We start from the raw sequence: 17,427 nt of genomic DNA on the forward strand, positions 1-17,427 counted from the left end.
TGCACCTTCAGCATGGTTGTGTTTACTCTTTTAAATTGCAGATAAACTGCAAATTAAAGAGAACCCTGGGTCTTGTCTTTTTCATTTTTTTATTTATTTTATTTTTCCAGTTTAAACGCATTCATCTCTGCTTTGCTGTCCTGGCTTTGCCTCTCTTTGGCTTCATTGAATAGTTCAGAAGAAAACTTGAAACAAAATGAAGACTTGCTCAAATAGATAGCAATAGCATACACTTGGAAAAACAGCACTAGCAGATCAGCAGTGATTTCATTGGGAAGGAGGACAGCAGGTCTGATCCTGACTGAACACACAGAGCTTGTTAGTGTTGGGTTATTATTGTGTGGGAAGGTCCCAGGAGCAAGTATAGCTCCAGGGATGCAGGCCTGTGTACGTTGTTAAGGATGGTGCTCAAACTCCACTACCCATGGAGAGGATCATTATTCCATTTCCCTGATAGCAAATTGCAAGAAAAACTCAAGGTAAATCTGCACATTGATACAAAGGGACACAGAGAACAAGAGGTGGCTCTCAAGAGTTATTTGGCTAATAGCATCACTCATCACCACTGCGGTGTCCTAGCCCCTCTCCCATGCAGGGTTATCACTTAGGTGTTTGGACCTAACTTCCAGAAATCCCTAACAGTGCTCAGACTCTTCTGCAGCTGAGACCAGGGGCAGCAGTATTACGCCACCAAGATGATTCTGAAAAGCCCTCACACACAGAGCAGCCCTCCTTCCCCTTCCAAAATCCATCATGACATGCTGCAGGTCCCTGGCTGAGGCCACTCCAGAGCAGGGCTGGTGTGAGTAGTGGGTATGTGCTCTGTGGAGCCTGACGAAGCCTTGTTCACATTAAAAAGCAAATGAGTGGGTGACAATTAAAGTGTTGCATATTTTTGCCTAAAAATAGCTCTCCCACAATCTCACCCCACTTATTTCAGCACAGCACTGAGCTGCCATTAATTTACACTTACCAGAAAAGAGAAGGAATTCTAATGGTTTACTTCCTTACATAAATATCTTCTATTTTAGGGACTGACTTTGTGGACTCTCTTTGCAGCCCAGCCCAGAGGTCCCAGGGAGGGCCGAGGGTACTTGCAATAGTGAAAACACACTTTCAAAACCATTTTTAGAAATCCCTGTCAATGTTTGGGTATCTACAGAGCTATGAAAGTCCAGCTGAACCAGAAGAGCTGTCACCAAACAGGAGCTTCCCAGCAGCCAGCCCTGTAAGGCAGAGGTCTCCACTGCAGGTGGAGGCACAGGTGGGAGCCAGGGAAGAGCTCTGCCCTTCTGAGCCCATCAGTTTACATTTTGATTAATCTTGCTGAGAACAAAGTAACCACAACAAAACCAAACCCGAACTACACAACAGGGCTGAGAGGTACAAAAGAGTGGTAGTATCAAGGCCCTTTCTGCACTCAGAGTGAGACAGGGTTTGAAGAGTTTTTAAGATTGAAAAGGGAATGTAGCTCAGCGCTGAACATGTGGGAAGCTGGAGACAAAGTCTGAACAGTCTTCTTTAAATCAAGGACTTTCTTTTCACCTCTGCTTTTGCTTTGTGACAGGTACCATCACAGTCCTTCCCCCTCAACTGCTCTTTGTACACAGCAACAGAGTTTGCAGAGCTGAATTCTGCACCACCCTGCTCCCAGTGCCTTAAAGGGCCATGCTTATGCCCAGGAGCTAAATCTGGAATAAAGCCCTGCCCTTCATGATGGGAAGTGAGACAGTCAATGCTTAGGTGAGCAGGAGTCCTCTTCCCATCCCGGCTGTGCTCTGTACCCTCCTGAGCTGCTCTGTCCTGGGGCTTTCAACCACATGGCTATTCAGCAGGTCAGAGCCCTCTCTCACCAGTCCAAAAGTTATCCCACAACAAGATGCTTTGCAGTGACACTGGCAGAGACAGGGAGCCAGCCTCCTCCCTTCACAACATGGAGCTCTGACAGACAAAGCAAATCCGTAAAGCATTCCCTGCTGCATGAAATGCTGTAAGCCAGCTGTGAAGCCACCTCCTCATTGGCATGGTACCCCATACCAAAGACAGTACCTACCTCTCAGGCTGACAGCCTGCCAAAAGAAGGGTAGAAAAAATATGTCCAGGAAGTGACATTAGCTTTTCTTTCAATGGTTCACTGAGCAAACGTTTGGAAACTGGTCCCTGTAATGAAATGGGTATTACATTGCTGTTGTGCAACTGGGGCTGTGTCTACTCTGACCATTTTCCCCACAGATACATTCATGACACTACCTCTACTCAAAGCCTATTGCTGGCCCTGCTCATGCAGCCTGAACACTGCACTGCTGTTTTCAGTCAGGGCTTTTGATAACCGTTTTGCAGGTAGAAGTTGCTGTCCCTCAAGCACTTGCACCAGTAGCCTCTTCTGTTCATTGTTAATCTTCAAAACACAAGCTGGTTAAACGAGAAAAATCTAGTCTTTTCCAGACACCCTGATAGCACTGTCATACCCTGTTGCGATGGCCATGACTCTGCCCGTTAAGTCTCCCAGTTTGGGCTTATCTGCACTGGTGTGACCATTTGGTGCATCACCCACCCCATCTCACTCTCATCTCCAGCCTGTTCCTCTGCTCCTCCATATGGCACAAACCAGGGCTGTGATGTGGATTAGAAGAGCTTTAAAATTGATCTTGTTCAATTTACATCTTCAAAGCTCTCTGAAAAAATTTAAATCTGTATTTTGGGATTTTTTTTTAAATCTGTGTTCCCATCAGACACAGTGCCTTTTATTTATTTATTTTGAAACAGCACTGGAGAACCACAAGGCCAGTAATGGACCATAATGAGCTAAAACTGCTGACCAGGACTTAGCTGTATTTAATTAAGACTCTGTTACACACACAGCATTAGCAAGGCAATGCCAGGGAGCAGTGTGCAGCACTCTGGCAGCCTCCCCATGAAGAGCCTACTCGCAGTCCATCACCTCTTCCAGAGGAAGACCTCTGTGCCAGGAAACTTCCCTTGGCCAGGTGGCACTGCTGGCCATCTGTAGCCGGTCCCCTATCCCAGCAGGACTGCGCACCCTCCCCAGTCCTGCATGTCCACAGGAGGGAAGCCCAGCCTTCAAATTAGCAGTGCCTGAGAAATTAGCGATATAAATAACAACAACCTACCAAGCAGCAGCACTTATGGATGCCCTAGAGGTGGTACGGGTTCTTTTATGTTCTTCTAAATTAGATTAACAAAAATTCGTTTGATGATGCCAATACTGCGGGCCCAGGAGTGCTACATCATCCTTTATGGGCGCATAAATACATGTTTCATTCTGTCACATTTAGTATCGGCGATGATTTCACACACAGCTGTAGATCAGCTCTCTTTTGATCACAATCTGCCACCCTTTTCTAGCCATTCAAATTTATAGCAACATTAATAGTTCAAAAATAATGGTGTTTACTGTATAGTAGATTTCTATAAATTAGGAGGAAGCAAGAGATCCTAACAAAGACCTCAGAATGCAGCAAAGCTGGACTGAATGTCAGCTTTTTCACCCCGATTAACACATCCTTGTCTATTGGCAGAAAGTTTCCATTGCAGCTGTGAGAAAATAATGCCATGGATTACGTCACATTGATTCAAAGTGAAATTCAAAGCCAAAGAGAAAGCAGAAAAGCACTCCCCATGTTCTCACAGAAAATATCACTGCCTCGATTAGGTGCTACAGATGCTTGGAGTAAACATATTTTCCACCAGTTTTCTTAGAATCGTACCCACTTAAATCTCCAATATTCTTCTGCATGTTCATTTTTCACCCCAGTTTAATACCACGCCTCTGGGTGTTGGTGGTTAAGGGGATACTGCCAAGCAAGGAAAGCCAAGAAAAGCTGGGATAAGAAGGGAAAATATGGCCTTTCAATAGTAAATAAACTTTCCAGCCTTAATGGTATCGCTGCTGTCAGCATAACTCAGAGCAGGGAAAAAAATCTCAGTGCTAGTTGTACCTTTCATTTCTTGGACCATGTGAATGCCCACTTCTCCAGTTTTCAATCTGCTTCCAATCCAATGGAAATAATGCACACAACTGAGCATTCAAGCCTGTAATAAATCTCATCTTTGTGTGGAATCTCTGGGATCCAGAACGGAAACAAAACTAAACAACACTTTTCAATATTTCAGTAAATATCAACTTCTTTCCAGTAAAAATTTGAGTTCCAGGGAATCAAAATATGCTGTTGATATAACTAGCACATAGCTGTAAGGTCAAAATTGAGACATCAAGTATCTGGAAGTAGCACTTGTGAACTGCATGTAAACACATGTAACACCTGTATGGGTCTCTTCAAAACGATAATAAAAGTTAGCAGCTTTGTTGCCAGCCAGAGTAAACTGGGAGCATCCCAAACATGAATGCCCTAGAAGATAAAAACCTCCTCACCTACAAAACTCCTTCCCAGCAGTGCTGATGGTCAGGGCAGCCCAGAAGTGGGAATGACAATGGAGCAGCAGATTCCTCCCTGGCTGCAGCATCACCTTCCACAGCACCTGTGATGGGAAGCTGGAACTGTGGCTCTACTTCTGCTCACTGCTAGAGAGGATTCAACTTAATCCTCTCAATGCTCAGCTTGGTCCTGCTCATGCAGCCAAGTCCCCCTGAATGTGCCATGCTGTTTTCAACATACACCAACAGAAAGTTTTCACCCTGAGTTACTATTATGTATATCCTACCCTTGCAAAAGTGGCAGGGGAGGAAGAGGGGAAGAAATCACCGGTTTTATAGGCACTACAAAGCAGCTTACTTTAGAGCTAAAAATTTCTGGCAGATGGTACCCAACATCTGGGAGAATGTTAATGTCCAGATATAAAATTTGTTTTCCTTATTTGTCTTTACTGAGATAGTACTTGGCTACAGTGTGTTGTGGTAAGATCTATTTCCTATGCCTGTCTCTTAAATTTAAACCTCAAAGCCATGTTTATAAACATTGCAACCTATCAGTTATTACTGTAGTGCAGGGCTGAATTCAGATCAGTGATGGTATGCATAAATATGTCACGTAGAAGCATATCTGCAACGCTTCCTGAAACACACCTCCAAGAATGATTTTTTTTTAAAGAGATGGCTGAAAAAGAATAAAAAATAGATTATATTAGCATATCCCAGGAAAACAATGGTTTGACCTTGTAGGAATAAAAGTAGGAACAGCTCCATTAATCACTTAACCCCCAAAGGTTCACTTTTGAGAGCAGGAAACATCCCACTTTATTCATTGTTGACAGCAGCAGGCACAGCAGGGAGCACAAGCCACAGCAAACACTCCTAAGCCCTGCAATAACTCTGCACAACAGCCATTCCCAAGACACAGGCTTTGCCTGATGAAGCACGGGAAGGCTGTCAAATCAGTGTTCCTTGAGCCTCTCCCAGCTGGTCACCAGGGAGCTGTGAGTGCTCCACTGGGGAGCAGACCTGAGGGTGATGCTGGGCTCCTGTCTAGGAGCCTTGCCCACCCCAGCATGTCAGGGCTTGCTGGAGTGCAGGAGCACAGCATGCTTTCCACTCATACCTTGCCCTTTCCTGCAATTAGCTCTGGTTTTGGAGTCAGTGGAGAAACCTGGCTTTCCCTCTTCTGACTGCTGCTGTGGCTCCCCCCAGCCCTGCCAGGGATGCCACTCAGATTTTGCTTTCCATCAACCATGCAGGAAAACCATGGGTCCTCTCTGTTTAGGATAGCAGATCAAGTCTGCTCCCAGCTGAAATGCTGCAGGAGAAAACAACAATGAAAGTAAAAATAGCTTCTTCCCTGTGCTGCACCGAGAGCCCTTTGTGCCAGCTTTCCAGGGGCTGAGGGAAGAGAGCAGCTCTACTAGCTCTCTAAATTAACAGCTAGGGTACCAAGGACTATCTATAACAGCTGCACACCTGAAAATCCTGGAAAATATTCCCGTCAGAGGCATGGGAGTAAGAGACCTGGAGACATGTCTTTTAAAGGCTGTATCTCTCCTAACATCTCTCTCTTCTTCTACCATAAACATGGGCAAGAGCAGACAGGCAAGGGAAGGATGCTAGCAAACACAGCCTGCCACAGAGTCTGTGGATATCCCAGCTGTTACCAGCAACATAGATGGAATGGGAATATTTTCTCCAAACCAAGTAAAGTCTAACGGCAACAGTTTGTTTCCAGAGCCCAAGCCCCTTCACAGTGCATTAGCAGTTATTGCTCCAGCCTTTCACCTCCCTCACCACTACACCTAGCTCCCAAGGTCACTGTGGAGAGACAGCATCACTCCTGTGCACAGGTTGCCCAAGGTGGTGCTCACTGTGAAGAGGCTGTAGGCTTCTTTCCTTTCAGCATCAACCAGGTTGTATCCCGGAGGCCCTTGCTTCCCTTCCCCAGCCTGGCTGCTGGGCTGGCTCCACCTGCCTCACCCCACTACCCTGGCTAGTCTCCAGCTGCAGCTTCCGGATTTGGGTGGCAAGGTGTAGTCAGACACAAAAAGGCTAATGAAAACCAGACCAACATTCATTCCAAAGCATTTGGAAACCAAGTTGCTGCGCTGTATACCTAACTTTGTACACTTCAGTTTGAAACGGTTAATTTACCAAGTTGTTTCCTTGTTCTACTGCTAATTCACCAATATTAAATAGACTATTAATGCTTAAACTATAGACAAAAGCAATTCCCAAAAGCAAAAATAATGAATCACCTTGCATGAGATGCTAGCAGATTGGCTGGAATAAGGACTCTGCCAGTGGAGCCCTGGCTTTGTTAGCGGCATCTCAGTGAAGGAGAAGTGCAGAACTAGTGAAAGCTGGGCACTAAAAGCAGCACAGCATCCAACAGCTTTCACCCACTTGTAGGACACCTTCTTACAAGGGCAGATTTACAGACAGGATATCCTTTGATTAACCAGTGACATACTGGATCAGGGTCATCTTTCCCTATTACAAATTCCTGAAGTTAAGGAGAAACAAAGTGTGGAAGACCATATCTTTTACAAGTGCTCTATGAAGTAATAATGGAGAAAAAAACAAACGGATAGAGTCATTCTCAGCCTCACACTTACTTCAGTTCATTACAAAAAGGTACATTTCTTCCCTTGTGCTATTGGTGGTAGGTTGAGATTTCCTTCCTGTCACCTCATAAGAGAGCAGTTCCCATCCCACAGTGGTGTCTGTCTTGCTTATGGTCAGCTCAGAAACTTTGCTGGGTATTGCCAGTATCAGGTCCTGATGACTCCACCAGCCAGGTCTGTACAGAGTCATACATCAATGTTCTCAGCACTGGTGTTGATGTTCTAGAGGCTGACCACAGGTTACAATAACCTAAATGAGAGTTTTTACCTTCTGTACCCAGAACAGGACATTTCTCTCCAGTGAGGTCAGGTGTTCTCCAGAGACCTTCTGTTACCTTTGGCCAACTAAATAATTCCATGTGAGGAAAAGGGAAAGAAAAAGAAACTCACCTTTGCAAACATTAGCATGGGCTGGAAGAAATGCATAGATAAGATGACAAGATAAAATGAGATTGCTTTTAATAGCAAAAACATGTTTTCTTTGGCCTATACACAACCTAGAGCTTTCCAGGTGCTCAAGCTTAAACTAGTCATATAGGTCTAGAGAGGCATTCATTATTTAACAAGCACAAAGAGGCCTGAGGAAATGATTGCCTTTTCCTCCTATTCTGTGCACGGGTACAGCTAATCCAGGCTCTCGGATCAGAGAGGCGGTTTTCATCTGCTCTAAAAGCCTGAGTTTTGTTTTAGCCTTCATTTCCTTCCTGCTAAAGACCTCCTTGGTGCAGAAAGCCCTGAAGTTTATCCATGCTCTCTTAGCAGGAGCTCAGCTTTGGGCAATCCCTGCTTGAAGTCAGATGCTGAGGCCCCAGAGATGGACACTTGCCCTCAGAGGTGCAGTTGGAGCCCACCAGAAACTGCTGCTGGCAGCTTCATGTTTTGGTTCTTTACCTGGTTGTCACAAAGGGTGCATGGGGTAGAACACTCATTTCTCAACACCAGGTAAAAGCAGTCTGCCAGGAAGCGGGGAAGATGCTACAGGGACTAATGTACCAGTGACCTCGCCAAGCTGCTTCATCTGTTCCCAAACAGTGAGATGATCTTCATCTTTGCTATGCTGCCCATGCATCCAGACTGCAGGGCCAAAGGGTGGTTGTCCAAGTCATCCCTCTGACCCTGCTGATCAGAAATGCAAGCAATTAATCTCCTGCTTAAACTTACAGGGAATGCTTCATGTCAGGGAAAATGAACTGCTCCAAAGGATTGTCCTGGGAAATTAACAGCTATAACGATTTCCAGAAGCACACACTGTTCCCAAGACAGATGACTCAGTGGATTCATCTTGTCATGGTATTTTGTTCTCAGCCTTGGACACCAGAGCCCCCAAAACTACCTTTTGCCTTACCTTTTGCCAAACAGCATCCTCATTTTACAGCTAGTGTGAGACGGATGCCATGAGGAAGGAATGGGGAAGGTAATTCTTACTGCCTAGAAGCACAGATATACCAACAATACCAACAAATACCAACAGTAAGCTGGTGTTGGCTTCTGTCAGGTTTTTACCATTACAGTCATTAGCCCTGTAATGGGTGTTTCCTATCACATTTAATGCTGGCTGCATTTTTTCACAAGAGTTTGTACAATTTGTGACTACTTTAGCTCAATTAATTAGGAAAAAAAAAAAAAAAAGGAAAGAAAAAAAACACCCAATCAATCAAAAATTATCCAGATGAGACTTTTCTTAACGCTCATTTGCTTAGGCTGTGTTGAGCAATATTTTCTCCACACTTAACTAGAGTGGAAACAATGTAGATTTGAGAAGGAGCCCTTACCTCAAGCTAAGACATACTGCAAAAGACAGGCTTTGTGAAAGCAGGGAGCTAAAGTAGGTCAGAATAAAACAGGCAAAAGAGACACATGTTCCTCATCTATCACATAATTTTATAAGATGCTGTAAGTGAAGTTAGTTTCAAGAGCTGGCTGCAACTGCTCTTCCTAAGGAATTTTCAAGGGAAATCAGTAGAGCTTCAGCTTTATGTTAATCCTCCATAAGGAAGCATAGTTTATTTGCCATGAAAAAGGGTATTTGTAGTCAGAACTTCATTTCTATTCAAACTTCCAAGTGGCATGTGAGTGGGGTGATGCTGTGAGCCTTCTGTTTGCCCACTGGATCAAGTCTGGTTTATCTGTTACAACCCAGAAGTATGATTTCTACTAAGGCAAAATGATCCAGCTATATGCTGTTATGTACCTCCTCTGAGCTGTAGGGAACACCTTTTGTAGTCATTTAGGAATATCTCAGTGCTGCAAAGCCTCTTGTCAATCTTTGCAATGCCCACAGTCAACAGAAAAACAGCTGGGATGAACTACAGGGAACTAGGTGGAAAAGCTCAGTCTTCACCTACTGCCCAGCAGCAGCTCTGTGACACAGAGAACAAGGTGGAATGCTAATACTTGATCCCAAACCTTTCTAAGCAAGCCAGTGATGGTTCCTAAGCTCTTCCATCCCAAAGTTTAGCACTTGCTTCTCACTTCCTCCATGCTCCTATTGCCTTGCCATAGATCCCAACAATGCAATGAGATGATTTCCACCTTAAAGTGGGTGGACTGCAGTCAGCACAGAGTCCCAGGCAAGACCTTTTTCATGGAGGCATACACACAGATGGTGATTAATTGCACCTTATTGCTGCTGTGCTCTGCAAGGTGGAAACACTCTGAATAAGGCAAAGTCAGAGCTATTGCTGCTGTCCGTAGCTGATGCATTGAGCTGCTGTATCTTTTAAATGCAGTTTTTCACTCTTCATTTAAAATAGCAGTGCTTTCCTTAAGGCAGAGCTGATGACAGAAGAACAATCTACCCTGGCCATTTCTATTGCAGTCCTTGCAAAATATTTTGGCTCAGCCTTCAACTGTCTCTGGGGCCTGTGTATCTGTACTACCAAGCCTCCTTTACCAGACCTTAAGGTGGGCCATGGCTGACAGCTGAAGAATCGCTGTTTAATCCCATTTGAAACTCCATTTGGCTTTGTCCTAAACTGGAACACAAAAGGTCACATTTTTGAAACCTCCCTTGAAGCGTGGGAGCTCAGAGCATTCTTGGCTCAACTGCTTCTTGTGGGGAATCAACCACATGAACCTGCTCAGATGAGCGGCTGTCAAGCTGGGTTCGGAGGCCCCATGCTTCTCACCGCACATGTGCATTGGACTCCTGACAGAGCACCTACCCCACAGTGAGTTAGTCACAGGAGGGTGTTAAGCTACTGTGGTTTAGCCAAAATGCTGGCACAGAGCCACCGTTGTAAAAGCAGACAAGTATCAACATTTCATCAACGTTTCCCAGAGGAAATTTCTCCTCTTGATTTCCCTGATGGAGAATTGCATTCCCCTCCTCCCCCAAATCAAGCGTTCGTTTTTTCTTTTCTAAAAAAAGAAACACTACCTTTTACTGAAACCACATTATTTCTCTCAGGAAATTGTGAGGGTAACTTCCCAGCTAGCTCAGCTTAAGCAATCTTCTGTACAGCATCTGACACCAAGAGATGCAGGCTTTCCATTCAAGAGGTGTCTTCCCAGCCTGGAACACTATACTGTGTTACCTTTTAATCCTTAAAGCTTCACCCTGGAAAAAACACAGGAAACCTATAATACAAAAGCACATGGGTATTCCAAGCAAACAAAAACAACAGGAAAACAAACAGAGTTTTGCTGCTTTTGCAGTCTGGTCACAAGAGTCCAGATGTTTTCAGGCTGTTGCAGGATTCAACAGCAAGTTCAGTTCAGTGTCAGCCATGAGTCTGAAATACATCCATAAGGACATAAGCACTATGTACAAGATCATCTTATCGTTCTTATTGATGTGATAAATTGAACACAAACACCTGCCATAGTTACAAGCAGATCTTTTGGAAGGACGGAAGGTAAAGGAAAGGAGATAAAGTGATTACTCAGATAATAGAGATTGTCTTTTTAATAAATCAACAAACTTTAAAGAAGGATCTAATTAAAAGGCTGTTTATACAGCACTTTAGGAAACTTGTAAACTGGAGAAAACTTGAACTTTTCACAGGTATGATGACAACTTTCAGAGATCAGTGACGGATGCTGAGTCATGGATGTTCTGACCAAAAAAGGGTTCTTACTGATAACTCCTCTGGGAAGTCAGGGCCTATATACATCTATAAATCTATTTTGTTCTGCTACAGACCTTGTCCCACCAAGTTCATGGTCAGGTTGCCAAACCTGTAACCACCCAGAATACAGCATGTATGTTCAGTGAAAGGTGATATTAGAAGAAGTAACAAAGGAGAGCACAGGAATCATCTCCTTTGGAGCAGGCTGCAGCAATGCCATAAAGCCTGGAAGTTGAGCTTTGCACTAAGAGTGAGATTTTTCACATGTAAAAGCAAAACACAGCAGAAAGCAAACCCTTCACAGGTATGTACACTCTTAGTGTACATACATAGTCATGTATGGTGAAACCTGTGCTAGCTTGAGTGTAGCACACGAAGCCTGCTCAGCCTGACTCTAGGACCTTTCCTTGACCTACCACTAAGAACTGAATGTGCAGAATATGTTAGTTGTACTTATTAAAAATCTTCCCATGAGACCTACAGTTATTATCTTCTACCATGGCCTAAAAAACACTTTAAATGACAGTTTCCTGAAAAATCAAACAAAAATTCATGTTGAGCAGAAAGATGATGACAGACTTCAGTGGGATTAAGCAATTTCTCTCAGCATTTTTGTGGGTTTAACTAAACCCAGAGATTACAAGCAGAAAGGAAAGAACCACCCCCAGATTTTCCATTAAGAAAAAATAAAAGCAGTGAAGAAACATTCTGAAGGAACTATAAAAGGTAAACAGGCCAGTTAGGCATGACGTACCGCAGCCTTGACCTCCCAACAACAACTCTGTTATTCCCATTCAAATTGACTGCTGATATGGTTTTCTTCTCACCTAACAGCTCCAGCTGTTTCTGAATGCTTCTGCTTTCAAAGCTTGTAAAAGGAGACCACGCACACAGGGAGGAAAGCAAAACACATTAAAAAACTCAGTAAAACCTTTGGCTCTATGAGCACCAAGAGACTGACCAAAACTGCAGCACCTCTTCAACAACTTGCTTCCAACAGTGAGAGAAACAGGAGCAGGACAAGTATCACAGATAATGCAGGCTGCTTCTGCAGAGTTCAGGGAAGTTGCAAGTCAGTGAGTCACTCCTCATGACAGAGGGGAAAAACCCCACTCATAGGTCTTGAGAAGTCAGATGGACTAATTGAACCAGCTTTACAACAGGAATCTCAGATTAAAGCATCTCACCTGCTGCTTCAGGAGAACTGTACAGCCCTCCAGCCGACAGAGTTGGTCATTTTGAATGCACAACATGTACAATTGACAGCAGAATAAACCTGAATCATGCTGGATGCTTTTGTCAGAACAGGAAAAAACTTAGTCATCTCACACAGAAAACCACATTGCAAAATTAGAGGTGAAGCCTGCCAGGATGGATTTAGCTATGTTTATGAGGTGCCTGTCAGTGATGTGCACACTGTCCACAAAAATTAAACAATGTACTTGATTGCTAGAAGAAGGACCAAAGATCAGTGGAAGTTCATGGAGGAGCTTGTGCATTTTCACACAGAAGACTAAGGCTGAAGATGTTAATGGTATATACACCCTGCAAGTACACTGGAATTTATAATGTGCTTTTATAATACACATTCTTGTACACGTGTTTATGCATAAAGATTATGTACCCAAATCCATCTTCTATTTAGGCCTTGACATTCTCCTAAGTGTTTTAGTTCTGACTTAACCTCTGTACTCCCAGTGCCCCCACTGCCACTGCCCTGTAATGGACATGGTGGGAATACTGCCTCAAGCCTGGGCAGCCCTCTCCCACAGCACAGTGAATGCCCCAGCCATCACCTACCTTGTTGTCAGACATTACCTGCAGAGATGTTAGCATCAATTTTCTGTCGCCCTTCCTTGGTGGCACAAGTCTCGACCACTTTCATATTGCGAAGAAGAGACACCTCAGATAAATGTCACTAAAATGATGCTCACATACAACATGTGATTTGGAAGATTAATGCAACAAGTCCCACTGGAAGTTATGTCTCTGAAACAGGGTCTTCATGGATTAATCCTTGCTAGGACCTGAAAACTGATAACTGTTTAATGACACAAATGGTAAATTAATAAGTTCTAGGATATTAAACCTGAAATAGAATAGAAAGAATGAAGTACAATATCAATATCTCTTACACCAACAAGAAAAGTCTACAAAGATTTCCTAAACAAGGCTGGGAAGTCCGACTTTCTTAAGTAAACAGCAAAAGAGAAAAAAAAATACACTTTTAAACAAGTTATTACAGTTGTTAGCTGCTTGTTACATGATCTCCAAAGAGTTAAGTACCAAAGGCCAGCAGTTTTTCCAGGGTGTTTTGCATTTTTCAATACTTATACTGAGAGCCATTGAGCACATTACCACATGCAAACATCTCCCGCAAGCACCGTTCCTCTGTAAATGGCTGGCTTCTGCTCCAGTTGACAGTCGACCAGATGTGAGAGCTTGGGAGGCTTGGGGACTGCTGAGCACTACTCTGGCGTGCTGGGGTGGCAGCCAAGCCACACAGAAAAGGACAAGTCAGGTAACTTGTTACAGCAGCTATTTTTCCACTTATGCTTTTTGTGACTCCAAATAAGCATATAAACCGAAATGCAATGGTGAAGTGAATCTGAGTGTATGCAAGGTCAGGCTTGGAGGGGGAGGCAGGCAGGAGCAGCTGCCCTGCAAAAGGGCTGAGTCACTGGGAGCTGGGATTAGGGTCAGCAATGATGCAGCGTGGGATGGGGTAGGGAAAGGTTTGGGGCACAAACACTTAGCCCTACTGTGGCCCAAGGATGACATGCAAGGAAGAGAGTGGGACACCAAGCAGCTCCAGAGGAGGAAAGTGCTCCAGGCAACATGTGGTTCTGCTCCACCAGTCACAGGTCTGGCCCCACAGCAGCAGCGATGCGTTTTGAGTTTCCCAGTACATGCTGAACGCCTGGTTCATTATTCTCAATTAAACATAAGTGAACCATACTAGCTCCTTCAAGGACACTGCTGTTCATGCTGCTTTTCTGCGCAGCATACTGAACTGATTTAGAGGATGAGAGAGACTGGGTTTGGCAACGCAGATGTTATGGGGTTTTGGCAATGTGACAAAACTTCCTGATGAGATGGACGTATGTAATACCCTTTCGCTGGCTGTTCTGCTCAACTCGGGCATCTGTAAGCACTTCCCTTTAGACCATCTGGAAGTGACATTTGGAGTAAGTCAGATTTTAAGTAGATCATAACCTCTGCTAGTAATAGACACAAGATAGTTGGTTACCTGGATCTGAAGGGCCAGTTCTCTTCATCCCCTGTAGAGGAATATTGAACAGATAAATCTTAATAGGTAACAAAAACATGTGGGATTCACCAGGTTGAACAGTAATTTACCCATCATTAGTTCAGCATCTGCTAATACAGTTACACAGATTAACTGAAGAAGAGAAATTGCTCTGCTGAAATACCTTGTGCAGAATGGCTAACTGAAAGAACACAAAGACAAATATTCTGTATGTTTTGCTTATGGTAATGTATTTACCATCCTGATTTTGCTTGCCTTTGATTTCAGATTTGTATAATCCAAGTGACAATATGTATAGCAATAATAAGCAGCTTGCATACAGAAAAGAAGGGCAGTCCCATGGGCTTTATGCCTGTCTGTGCTCCTCCTCTGAAATGGTGAATTCTCTGAGTGGTGACTGTTAAAACCCAAGCAAACAGAGACCAGTCCTCACCCAAATTGTGATCAGCAGTGCACCAAAGTGCCTTGGTCCCTGTTTAGAGGGAAACAAATAAATCTTTTCAAGGAAGCTATGCATGCCAGCCCATGCTCTGCAGAGCAAAGTCAGGCAGCGAGGCAGAGGACAAGGCTGCTTTCCAGGGCTGCCATCCTTGCTGAGTGTCATTGCACTCTTGGTGCTTCCACAGCACTCACCATTACCTTCCCCAGCAAAACAACATGCAAATGACTCAAACGAGCACCAATCTGTGGCAGTCAGTGGAGCTGTGCAACTCTACAGCTGCCAAGGAGAGGAAGGGCCATGGTTTTAAAAGCTTCAAACAAAATTAAACCAGAAGACCATAGTCCTGCACTTGACACGTTACTGGTAGGCAGGCCTGACCTTGTTGGTAGTAGCAGAATCGCTCATCTTTCCAGGTAGGTATTCTGTTGTATTTAAGCAAAACTGCTTTTTCATTTTCCATTGTCCCAATCTTCCCCAGGTAATCCTGTTCCATTATACAGGCAGGACCCACCATGCCAGGACACGGGAGCATGAAAAGCATCAGTTTAAAGTCACATCACAGCAGCAATTTTGAAAGATGCCTTGAATGCACAGGCACAGCCATCTGCTGTGTGTACGTGTATGGGTTGAAGACTCTGTATGCTGCCAAAATGCTCCAGACCCATGAGGGATTCCTGTGGCAAAGCCTTTGCAATATGGAGAATATTCTCATTCATTTACCTCTCTCAGTAAATTGGCCAAAGCCACCTCCTGCAGCTTGGGCCTCAGCAAAGCTCCTGGGCAGGAGTTTTATTTCCTCCTAGGATCCTACACACTCATAACGCTCCGTGCTCTTTCTGTTAACAAGGCTGAAAACCCCAGTGAAAGCAAGGATGAAAAGCCATTGGTAACACACGTGTGCTTTGGTATGCAGCCCTAGTCTCATCCCCATCACCATGTGCCTCTGTTCCAGCCCCAGGAGAAATTTGCCGAGTTTGCTCAGAAATGGAGTTTCTGTCAGGCATCAGCTTCTACATATGGCATTGAGGATGCAGAAATACTTCTGCATCATGAAACAGACTTACATCTTCCTCCTTTGTCTCAGTATATACAATAACACCCCAAAACACATGCATTGGCATGAAAACAAGAACAGAGATAGAAATACCTGCAAACTATTTACTTAAAGATTTAAAAGTGTGAGAAAATACACTTAAAATACAATGAAACTGCTAGCTGTCCAAAACTAATTCCCTTCCTGCATTTAAGACAACATTTAACCTAGAGTAGAATTTCTATATCTTTCTCAGTGTTTTAATGTTTTTTTGTGGAGAATTAAAGATGCAGGCTTGACAGCCAGCACAATGTAACAAGTACAGACCCTAGGTTCTGGCACAAGAAGGTATTTTCGAAGTTCAGACCAAGGTCCCAAGTAGCAGGTACTGCCAAAAAATGCAGCTGATGTAAGAAAACAGGTAACAGCAGGGTTTTGGTAAGCAGGTAAACTTTATTACAAGGCCTTGTTGTCTCATGTGGGTCATGGTTACAAGGGACAGCAATCCCATGAGCTGACAAGATATTAATCTCTGTAACTGTAACTACGTTTCCTGACTCCGGTGCTGACTGTCATACATTTAGCACTCAGAACTCCAGAGCTTTAGAGTACACAAACCATTAATCTAGCAAAGCAAGAAGCTCCTGCTCCTCAGGATCATAGGGATGCTCTGTCCAGGAGCCCTGCTGCATTTGTAAACACCTTTGCAGTTTTCGTATTTGCTTCTCTTTTAGGATATTATGAGCAAAACTCAGGTAAATACTTCCCCTTCAACCAGAAAAAAATCAGTGGTGGCATCACTCCGCAGCCCTGCTTTAGAAACTGATGCAGTGAGGAGGAGCGTGACAAACTCACTGCAGAAGAACTGGTGAAAGCAAGGAGGAAATGAAGACAGGCAAGGAAGAAGCCTCTTGACATTTCAAAGCATGGTTCTGCTTTACAAGCGGGCTTAGCACAGCACTGTGGGTTTTCCACATTGTCTTTGTGGTATGGGATGAATTTTCTCACCATGAAATCATAAAGAAGCTCTAGCAGCAATGAAGAGTTAAACTGAAATTTTCCAGGCTTACATACTGTTACCACTGGTGAAAGTAATATGACATAAACTGGAGTAGCAATTAGAAGTCTTCCTTCCCAACTGCCTTTGGCAGTACTCAGGACTCCCCAGTGACTGTGATTAGTGTGGCATAACTGCAGTATAGGTGAGCACTCACACACTGTGCTTCGAACTTGATTACCTAACTGATTTCAGCAGCACAGGCTGAAGGACCTTCCTTGCCTGGGTATCTGAGAGCATGTATGGTCAGTAAATTAAGCACCCAGAAAGGTGTTTAAAGGGAGGCACCTTTAAAAGCTGTTTTCTTGCCTACTAGTCTTCTGCTACCATTTAAAGAAAACCAAGTACTTCTTAACTTCCAAATGAATCTGAAGCTGGATGAGCACGAGGGCATAACAAACATTGATTTTTAAATACACCACTAGTTTCGTATAACTTTGGAAGAAGAAGCATGCCTGGCAGATAGCAGAACAAGAACCACACTGGGGAAGAGAGAAAAATATTCGGATTAAGTGGGAGGAGAAGGAG

The 17,427-nt window shown here is 43.9% G+C and overlaps 1 long non-coding RNA gene across 1 annotated transcript; it reads right to left on the reverse strand.

Moving 5' to 3' along the window:
* Positions 1-5,217: 5,217 nt before the first annotated feature.
* Positions 5,218-10,636, reverse strand: LOC133218649 (uncharacterized). Its single transcript, XR_009727229.1, has 3 exons — positions 10,406-10,636; positions 9,825-10,001; positions 5,218-5,711 (listed from the first exon to the last, which is right to left on the reverse strand). It is a non-coding gene; the product is annotated as an uncharacterized LOC133218649 (long non-coding RNA).
* Between the last annotated feature and the right edge of the window lie 6,791 nt (positions 10,637-17,427).

Source organism: Neopsephotus bourkii, unplaced genomic scaffold (assembly GCF_033783945.1).
Source record: "Neopsephotus bourkii isolate Nb327-2 ecotype Australia unplaced genomic scaffold, CSIRO-AGI_Nbou_v1 NB_1279, whole genome shotgun sequence".
NCBI classification, from domain to species: domain Eukaryota; kingdom Metazoa; phylum Chordata; class Aves; order Psittaciformes; family Psittacidae; genus Neopsephotus; species Neopsephotus bourkii.